This window comes from Anopheles aquasalis, chromosome 2 (genome assembly GCF_943734665.1).
Source record: "Anopheles aquasalis chromosome 2, idAnoAquaMG_Q_19, whole genome shotgun sequence".
Classification (NCBI taxonomy): Eukaryota; Metazoa; Arthropoda; class Insecta; order Diptera; family Culicidae; genus Anopheles; species Anopheles aquasalis.
In genome coordinates this window covers 57,822,594-57,831,639 of record NC_064877.1, presented here as the reverse complement: position 1 = coordinate 57,831,639, position 9,046 = coordinate 57,822,594, and the positions used below count along the sequence as shown (strand labels likewise).

The 9,046-nt window shown below is 43.1% G+C and overlaps 1 pseudogene; it reads right to left on the bottom strand.

Moving 5' to 3' along the window:
- Positions 1-549: 549 nt before the first annotated feature.
- Positions 550-1,556, bottom strand: LOC126576009 (fibrinogen-like protein A; annotated as a pseudogene).
- Positions 1,557-9,046: the final 7,490 nt, after the last annotated feature.

Here is a 9,046-nt window from a genome sequence, read left to right as displayed (position 1 = left end):
TCTTTTCATAAGTTTCCTTTTAGTAAATCCAGTTTATTCCGATATTGTATGAATTTGCTAAATATTTACAACGCGACACTAGGAACACGTCGTATACCGGATAGCCGACTCCGGTCAACATTAACCAGGATTTTTCTCGTTGAGCGAAGCTTAGTGTCACTCATGGCCAAACAGCGGACACTTCAGGACATTTTCATTAGTTAGGCAGTTGAAAATAAAGCTCTCACTTATCTTGAAGATCCCAGCAACTCAGCTACTGAAGCGGCCGGTTAAACGCGGCCTAGTTACGAGCTGGTTCCACTATTTCTCGATTGGTCAGAAAGTACACTACAATAAATACTAATTCCAAGGGGAAAGCAGCAGCAGGACTGTCATTTAGGAGTTTTTTGGATTTTTAACTCGTGCAGCCATCTTAACAGTTGAAAACAAAACAATCTTTTATGAAACTTTGCTTTGAAATACTTCTTTATTTATATAATCTCTAATAAACATTGTTTTCTTTGACCACGTGTTTACCTCGATCACCACGATTAGTGCAAGCCGAGCCTTTCACAGTTCGCGAATCATCATCCTGCTGAAGCTCATTCCTCGAATGTCGTTTGCCAAAGTAAACCACCAATTTGAGTTGAAATCGTCAATATTCTGGTATCGTCCGTTCAAATTCGAATAGGTGCCATGATGCCACCAGGCGCCTTCATAAGAAACGGCGTAATTTTCGCTGGGAATGTCATCGTTATCGTGATCGTTGGTTGAGAACTTCTTTCCCACGTCGAATCTGTCAGCGAATCGCTTGCTGTGCCATTATATGATCCCAGAGTCTTAAGGATGTATTTTTCAGTCTCACTGCCCACTTGGAATGCACTGTAACGGGCGTACCCGTAGTTGCCATAGAAATCCTCAAGCTCCACTATTAATTCATGGCTCCGAGCGGCCGTAAGTTGGTAAATGTGCTCCATTCCGAGCCAAAATTCACCGTTCAACTTACCAAAGCCGTCTCGGTAGTCTGCCCAGTTCCGGTTAAAGTCAACCGAGCCATTGAACCGATGTTGCACCACGATCCAGCCGCCGCCAAACTTAGTCATCTCACAATAGACCTTGAACGGTGAACTAGTCCTGTTCGCGCGGATCGTATAGACCCCCGAAGCGTTGACTGGTGCATCCTTGCACGATGCAAAGGTTGGTGATGAAGGCGAGTTGCTCGATCTGAGGGAAAGCAACGTCCGTTCCAGGGCTTCACACGACGAACCGTTCTGCTTCGGGATGTGGTCGAACAGATTCTTGCGCAGCCGGTCAAGGTCAAGGATCGCCAACGAACGATCCTGGAGCACACTCATGTTCCTGGCGACATCTGCGTGGTGCTTGGACACTTCGCCTTGAAGTTTCAGCAACTTACGGTCCATAGCGTCAAACTTGACCAGCAACATTTCCAGTACGTTGCGCAGGTTTCCATCAGCCAGTGGATTTTTCAGGGCTCCATCCGTGGTATTGACGCTCTGGTCACTTGCACTTGCGTACACAAAGCCACAAATCAATAGAAAACAATTCGTTAGCTTCATCGTCGGTAGAAACTCGCGGCGACACGCAACACGAGTTAATTGAAGGCCAAGTTCGAACTGTGAACCGATTCCTTTCGCTAGGTCATTTTATATCAACTCTTAGCCCTGGTTCTGGCTCATGAATGATCGTGAGAATTTATTGGCGGATGTGGTTTCCGCTACCATCAAGTAAACCGGTATTTGTGTGTTCGTTTCATACGCTAGCCTTTCATGAAGCCTCAATCTGTTTTTTAATAAACATGAGTTTAAGCCTCAGCTTCTGTTGTGGAAGCTTGTCGATGATAAGCTAACTTAGGGATTAAGCTAACATCGTTGCTTGAGTGCTATTGCAATGAGCCATAACTCATTTGTTTTGCCACAAATTTGTGCTTGCTTGTACCAGCCGGCCGTGATAACATCCAGCGAGCGTTTCTATGTAGACGGAGTTCATCTGTTTGATACACATCGCACTTGACGACTCTGTCTTGACGTCGACTGATCACAACAGTTCTCACGGTCCGGTACGACGATCGCAGTAGTTATCGTTCGCTTCCGCCTATTCAAGGTCATTGCTTAAATGGTAATCGCTACAGTCCATTGGCCTTGGCATAGATTGGGGGTGGGAGGAGAGAATGTGTGGCAAATTGGGATTAACATCTTTCAGTTCATCGAGAGCATTACGCGAAACCGGGTGTTGAATGGTGTTGCTGCGCGTACCGACATCGAACAACAGTGAAGCTGTAGATCAAATGCATTGCAAAGAAGTATCGAAAACTTATAACACGGCGCCGTGGAACATTTTTGGCTGCATCTGTTATTAGTGTTTTTTTTTTGATGACGAATTAGTAACTGACGATGAGTGACAGAAGTGCATTCCGCCGTGAATCTGATATGCACAATCAGCCTGATGCTTGGCCGACCGATCACACAACCGATTGGATGACAGATTACCGTGCACAGTACAACTGCGCGGAAGAAGTATCTACTTGCATTACATTCATTGATTTGTTGATTCGTTTGTTTAGTTTGCTCGTTTTAAAAAGAAAGTGGAAAAATGCGGTTTGGTGAAAATGTTGTGCGAATAACAGATCAAAGCTAGTGTAACTCGTAACCTTGAAACAGTCTGCCCAAAACCAACGATTTCAATGGGCGTTCCCGCCTTACAATCAAAACTACTGAATAGTCAAAAAATAGTAAAAAAAATTAATAACGTCGAGTTTTCGAGACTACAAAAACTAACCATATCAAATGATCGATTTGAATGCTTCGATAAATAGCTCAAAATGTGATTTTTTATACATACACCCCATCGGAATAGATGCTCTTGACTAGATGCTTGTTTATAAGCATTTCTTTCAAATAAGAACGAAATATATGTTTTTAGTTGGAAACTGTTAAAACAAATCGTACACTAAAAATTGAAGTCTTTGAATTTGAATTGAATTGAAGAAAAATTGAATCAAGACTGTTTGGCTCGAATTAATCATGAATCTTCGCTCAACAATTGAATCGATATGATATTATAACAATCCCCTATTTCTCTTTGCGTTCAATTTGTTAAAATGTTTTTTACTTATAACATTTTTATAATGTGATGATTAAATTTGATTTGTGCTCGTAAAACCACTAAAGCATTCTAAGCGTGATCGCAGGCGGATAGCAAATATAAACATTACAGGGAAGCTCTTTTTCTTTCTAGTTTATTGACCAAAATATATTCAAATGTGAGCATGTTACAGATCAAATAGCTTCATATATAACAAAAACCCATCTTCAATCATCATGCATTCAGTTTTTCATCTAGCTAAGATAATTCGTAAGTGTTCCAGGAATGTTCTGAATTCCTAGATTGTGCTCTTCTTCGCCATGAAATAAACCCTTTCCTGCACAGCACGAAGACATTTATCGCTTCAACCACTTATCCTCCGCAATACATGATAAAGCAATCAGAATTTGTTCATTTCCAACATCAGCACGTCTCGGATTCACTAGAAAACTGCAAAAACCAGACCGAAACGAAGCGCTACGTCCACTCCGATGAATAAAAAAAGTTGGTAAGCTTTTACAACATCGCCCGGAAATGCGCTCGAAACGAAAGGTACATCAACGGTACCGATAGAGCACCGATTGCCGGCATCGATTCATCCACCATCCCTCTCCACCCTCGTGCCTTCGATGGACATTTTGTGCCCCAAAAACTTGTTGACACAGACGCCAGTCGCTCGCAAATCGCACAGAATGGCTTCGGTGCCGGCGATGCAATGGGAAAACATTGATTTCAATGCTCCTCCTAAATGTCCCTTCGATTGCTCGTCCCCCTAACAAAGTCCACCCTCCCGTGGTTCCCCTTCCCGTGGCCAGAGCGATGCCTGAGTTCGTTTCGGTTGAGCAACGGTGCGAAGCGGGAAACGAAGCGGGAATGGCAAAACGTCAAAGTGCATAATTTAAACATCAACATAATATGGCACTTATATCCGATTTCCATGACAAACAGTCGACTCCTGCTCCTGGGCGGAATCATGGAGTTCTGGGAGCCACCGATGCCACGCTCGCCGGTACCGAGGCCCCGGAAGTAGCTGAGGTATCGGCAAACGGTGCACGCCCCCGTACGCCGTATGCCACTCCGGTGCATGTGTGTGCGCCATTTTTTCCTTCTGCTGTTGCTGTTATTATTATTTCATTCATATCAAAGCGAAAGCATAAGCAAAAGACGTCGTCAATGTCGAGAGTCAGCCGATCACGACCGTACTACAACGTGGTTCCACCTTGGCTGGTTGGACAGGATGGAACGCAAACAGCTTTCTTACCTCCAGCCCCCTCCCCCCCACAGAAATTGCCTTATTGCCCAGACTGGCACCCTTCCTCCAATCCCATTGACTCCGAAGTCCCATTGACTTGCCGGCGCTGCGCTGCTAGAAGTCACTTACCCAACGGAAGTCTCATCTTTTGCCAGCGAGCATTGATTTTTAATCAATATTCCGCCACCGCTACGAGGTGCCTTCCGTTCTAGGAAGCCGAGTACCGAGTGGTGAGCCTGGCACGCCAGAGACGGAAGCATCATCATCCACGGACCGACCGACCGGTGGAACCGATGGTATGGAAAGAATAAATAACAAAAAGGAACCGTCCGTCTGCATCCTCACGGTGAGCGAAGCGGTGGCTCCGACTGGTTTGTTGTGAGGAAAATAAATAGGAAATGCGTTTGAAGAGCTTCGTGAAGTCGAAGTCGAAGCCAAGCAACGAGAACGCACGCATCGCATCGGTGGAGACCTGCATTCCGTTCCTGGTGCGCTCCTGGTGCGCTCCTGGTTCGAAAACAACCGAAGCTAGAGCTTCTTCACCTGGTCCTGGCCCGTGTCTAATCATGTTGTCCTTCGTTTGATCGTCGCAATCGTCATCGGTGCCGGAACAGAGTGCCGCATGGAGTATCGGCATGGAATGTCGAAGAATGTGTGCGCCATTGAACGCAACGGAGAAGCGAACGAGTAGCATATTGGCGTCGGAATGTTTTCCTTTGCTTATGATTGACTGACTGATCGGAATGGAGCAGCAAGTGTTTAAAGTCGTGACGAATGTCTATCTTTTGGTGTTTGACATTTTGGACACACCTTAATAGACAACGACCGTGTATTCCATTTGTTTTGACATCCAGCATTAGGAAAGATGATGCAGAATTATTTCATAGTGATCAACATGTGTTTCTTTCTACAACACTGCAAATATCACTAGAGTGCTCCTTAATCTTCAATGATAAATAGTTAGATAGCATTTCGTAAATCATGCTGCTGTCGTTAGTACATGTTTTAATATCACGGAATTTAAAAGTAACAGCGGATCAAAATTCCATAGAAAACCAACACTACATTATCAAATTACCAGGAATCTTAATTATTGTTTTCGTTAAACTCTTGTTGTTTTTTTTTGTAAGATTGCGAAATGTTTTTGTGGGTTTTTTGTAGCAGCTGTTGTTAATAAAATTAACTGTCCGAATAAAGAAACACAACAAAATAATCAAAAAAATATTGTTAAACAACTAGATTTTTTTAATGAAAGGAGTGTAATTCAAATTATGTTACATGGAATGGAGCAATCTGATGGACAAGACATGTGGGATCTTAACATTTCATCCAACAATTCATCAATATTTGCAGCATTTTATCAATGTCCCTATGCGGGCAGCATATTCTGGTATTTGGATTTATAAATTAGCTTGAAATACACACGTTGATAATAAAAATATGGGAGTATGTGGTAATTTTGTAAAGTGTTCACACTTTTGATATTTGTATTTATCTACATATAAAGTTATCTATATTTATACCTTTAAAACCTAAGACAAAAATTGGAAGAAAAGCTCCATGTACATCAATGATCAAATGTATAAAAAAGTAGACTTTAATTAAAATAACGCATAGTCAATCGCATCAGTATTTATTTAAAACGAAGAATGAAGAGATGAAAATAGGTCTTTCCAGGATTTGCAAACGACGTCAATCAATGTGCTGGTCCTCCAATGAACCAACCGGAATAGAACACCATCATATCATGTTTTTCCTATGTTATCCTGCTCATTTAGCTGGCTTATAAAGTATACCAGCAACATAACACCACGGACACGGTTCCACTCACCGTACTCACGATACCGAACAACCTGGGAATAGATCCCTCTGAAGTGCTCCACCAACGCAAAACCACACCATGATGATGATCATCGACACCATGACGTGGATGGCTACAAAATTTAGTGCTCCTGTACGGCCGGACGGACGGTCGCTTGGCCACTTTTTCGCTTCCCGCAATTGGCGGACCTTAGTGGCAGGGTGAGAGGTCACGAGAAAAGATCTAAATTGAATTACAACCTCCATCACCGGTCGTTCCGTTCCGGTCTGCCGACTGGGCGGTGGTCTGCGGAGGAGTTCCTTTCGTAGCCGAGACTCCGCCGTGGCTGGTCGCCTGTCCGGTGCAATAATATTAATGAAAAATTATTTATTTATTGCTTCCAAGGTAAATGAAGCAGCTCCAGCAGTCCTAACCTCGGTCCTCGGCACCACATGAGACGGTCGCGGTCTGGTTGATGGCGCTTGATGGCGTCCTGTCGGCGATGCGGTTTTGCCAAAAATGCTTCCAGACAGCGAGGGAGCATGACTTCCCCCGCAAGCGCTACTGCCATCTCCCTTCAACTTATCGACGATGGAGTGTGTAGCTACTACCACCACCAGCACAACTCGTGTGACGTGTGATGCATCTACAGGACACCGGGTGGGATGTGAACGTGGGTCCGGTAGGTCCAGTTCGGTTGCCACAGACTCCAGACATGCTTAAGGGGCCGACAATATCGCGCACATATCCGGTAGCTTCTCCCACCACCACGGAATCCTCGATTCCGTTCGAGAACGAGCTCGCACGAAACAACGAAATGGCGGCAGCAACGGTGTGTAATGGAAGGAAATTTACGCTGATCATTTATAATTTCGTTTTTCGCTCGTGTGCTTGCCGGTTGCGCTGGACATCTGCACCTGATTGGCGAACGGAACGGAAAATGCTGAAGAATTTATCATCCGGCTGCAAACGTGGTCTGGACACTTGGACCGCGGGGAAGGGTCACCGTTACCGTTCCTTTTGCTCTCCCCAACGGTGGTTTTTGGTGTAGCCAATCGAAAATGGACGATGAAAAGCCCTTTGAGATGGTTGCAAATGATCAGGATTTACGGTGTAAACAGTGGAGCTTGGCCACTGGTTAGTTGGTGTCTTCAAGAAGGTGAAACAAATGAAGCATTTCAATGCGTGGTCAGTGGAGTTGGCCGGTAGTTGTTCTGTTTTTTTCACGAAGTAGAACGTTTATTGTAAGTAATTGGTAACCATTTTCTTTCATCCATGGACTGTGGATTGCATTTTGTGGCTCTTGAACGGATGAACAATTGCAAAACATACGAATGTAGTAAGCATCAATAACATCCTGCTACTGGGACCCTCAATCAAAATGCTTCTAGTGGGTAAAGCATTAGGAGACCTGATTGTAAAACGGTCAAAAATACGTTGTTTTATATTTATGAATTCCTTTACAGGCACGATTTTGAATGTTTCGATTGTGATCAGAAAGCTTCGTTTTTCCCAATTTCCATTCTCGAAGCAAAGCAATATTGGTCAATGGATACAATGTTGGCTGAGTTTCCGGAAATGGAATCTATTGGTGAGAAAGTATAATCATAGAAAACATGCTAGCAGAGCTTGGTATCAGCGATGTACTAAATAGTAGTTTGATAGTGTGTCTGAAAGGATGTTATCAAACTTTTTGTACAAGTGGGAAGTGAAACGAGTTCTAAACTAGAACTGAACAGCGATGCATCAATGCATCCACTAGCTGCGAAACGACATTTTTATGAAGATATTTCAATGCTCGTTAAATAACTATGATAATAGTTTTCATGCAAGTTCCTGATAAAAATGCCATTAAAATACGTATCTAGCAGGAAGATCCTTTTGCTATTAATTGTTAAATAATAGAACAAAAAAGAAGATTGCGCGAAGTATTTTCTTTAGAAATACTATACTTTAAAAATATATTATGATCATCATAGCTATTTTGTACATTTAGCCGGATTGCAATACTATGCAATATAATCCGCTTCATTATCATCATAACAGTCATCCTTTACAAATCAATTAAGTGCTCATCGTGACTATTTTTGGCAGAAATGGTTAGCTAGCATTGTTTTTTAACTAACATAACCTTTACAATAAAAAATATACATTATATCAAAATGCTTAATAATCAATATACATTCAATTGTTTTTACAATCCTTCTTAGTATCGTTTAGAATATTGTTTACAATAGCCCAAAACCAATTAGCATGAATCATTTGGATGTATTTTTTTTTTTCAAATCAATCACTCACTACAATATTCGATTTTATAAGCATTTAGTATCCGGAAGTTCACGATAAAACGATGCATTATGATAATTTGTATAAGTAGCGAATTGAAACGCGCATCACTTTTAATCCTGGCACCAACCACACTTCGCTTATTAAGGCCAACAACAATCCCGCAATCACGAAATCCATCAAATCGCACGCGACGACGATTGGATCGCGGTGTGGGCAACATATCCACACATCCAGCACAGTGTCTGCATTCAATTACGATATCAAATCGAACGATGGCACGACAGCATTGGCGGCGGCACACAGATTCGTTCTTCATCTTGCCGATGTGTCTCCGGCTCTGGTCTTTTCTCCTTCCGCTCCTTGGCCTTGACATAAACCTTCGTCGCCCAGATTTCACACTCCCGAACGAGAGCTCTCGGCCTATTCGCGTCCATGCAGCGTCCGGTTACAGCATATCGCCTACTCCCGGGGGCCACGGGGCCGTAATCGCAATCTACGACCACTACTCCACGGCGAGCACGGCGAGCAGTCGAGCCGAGGTCGGTTGATTCAATTAAATTTATTAATATTAACTTTTTATCTTCATCGCAATTCGAGCGTTGTTGGCACCCATACCCGGGTTT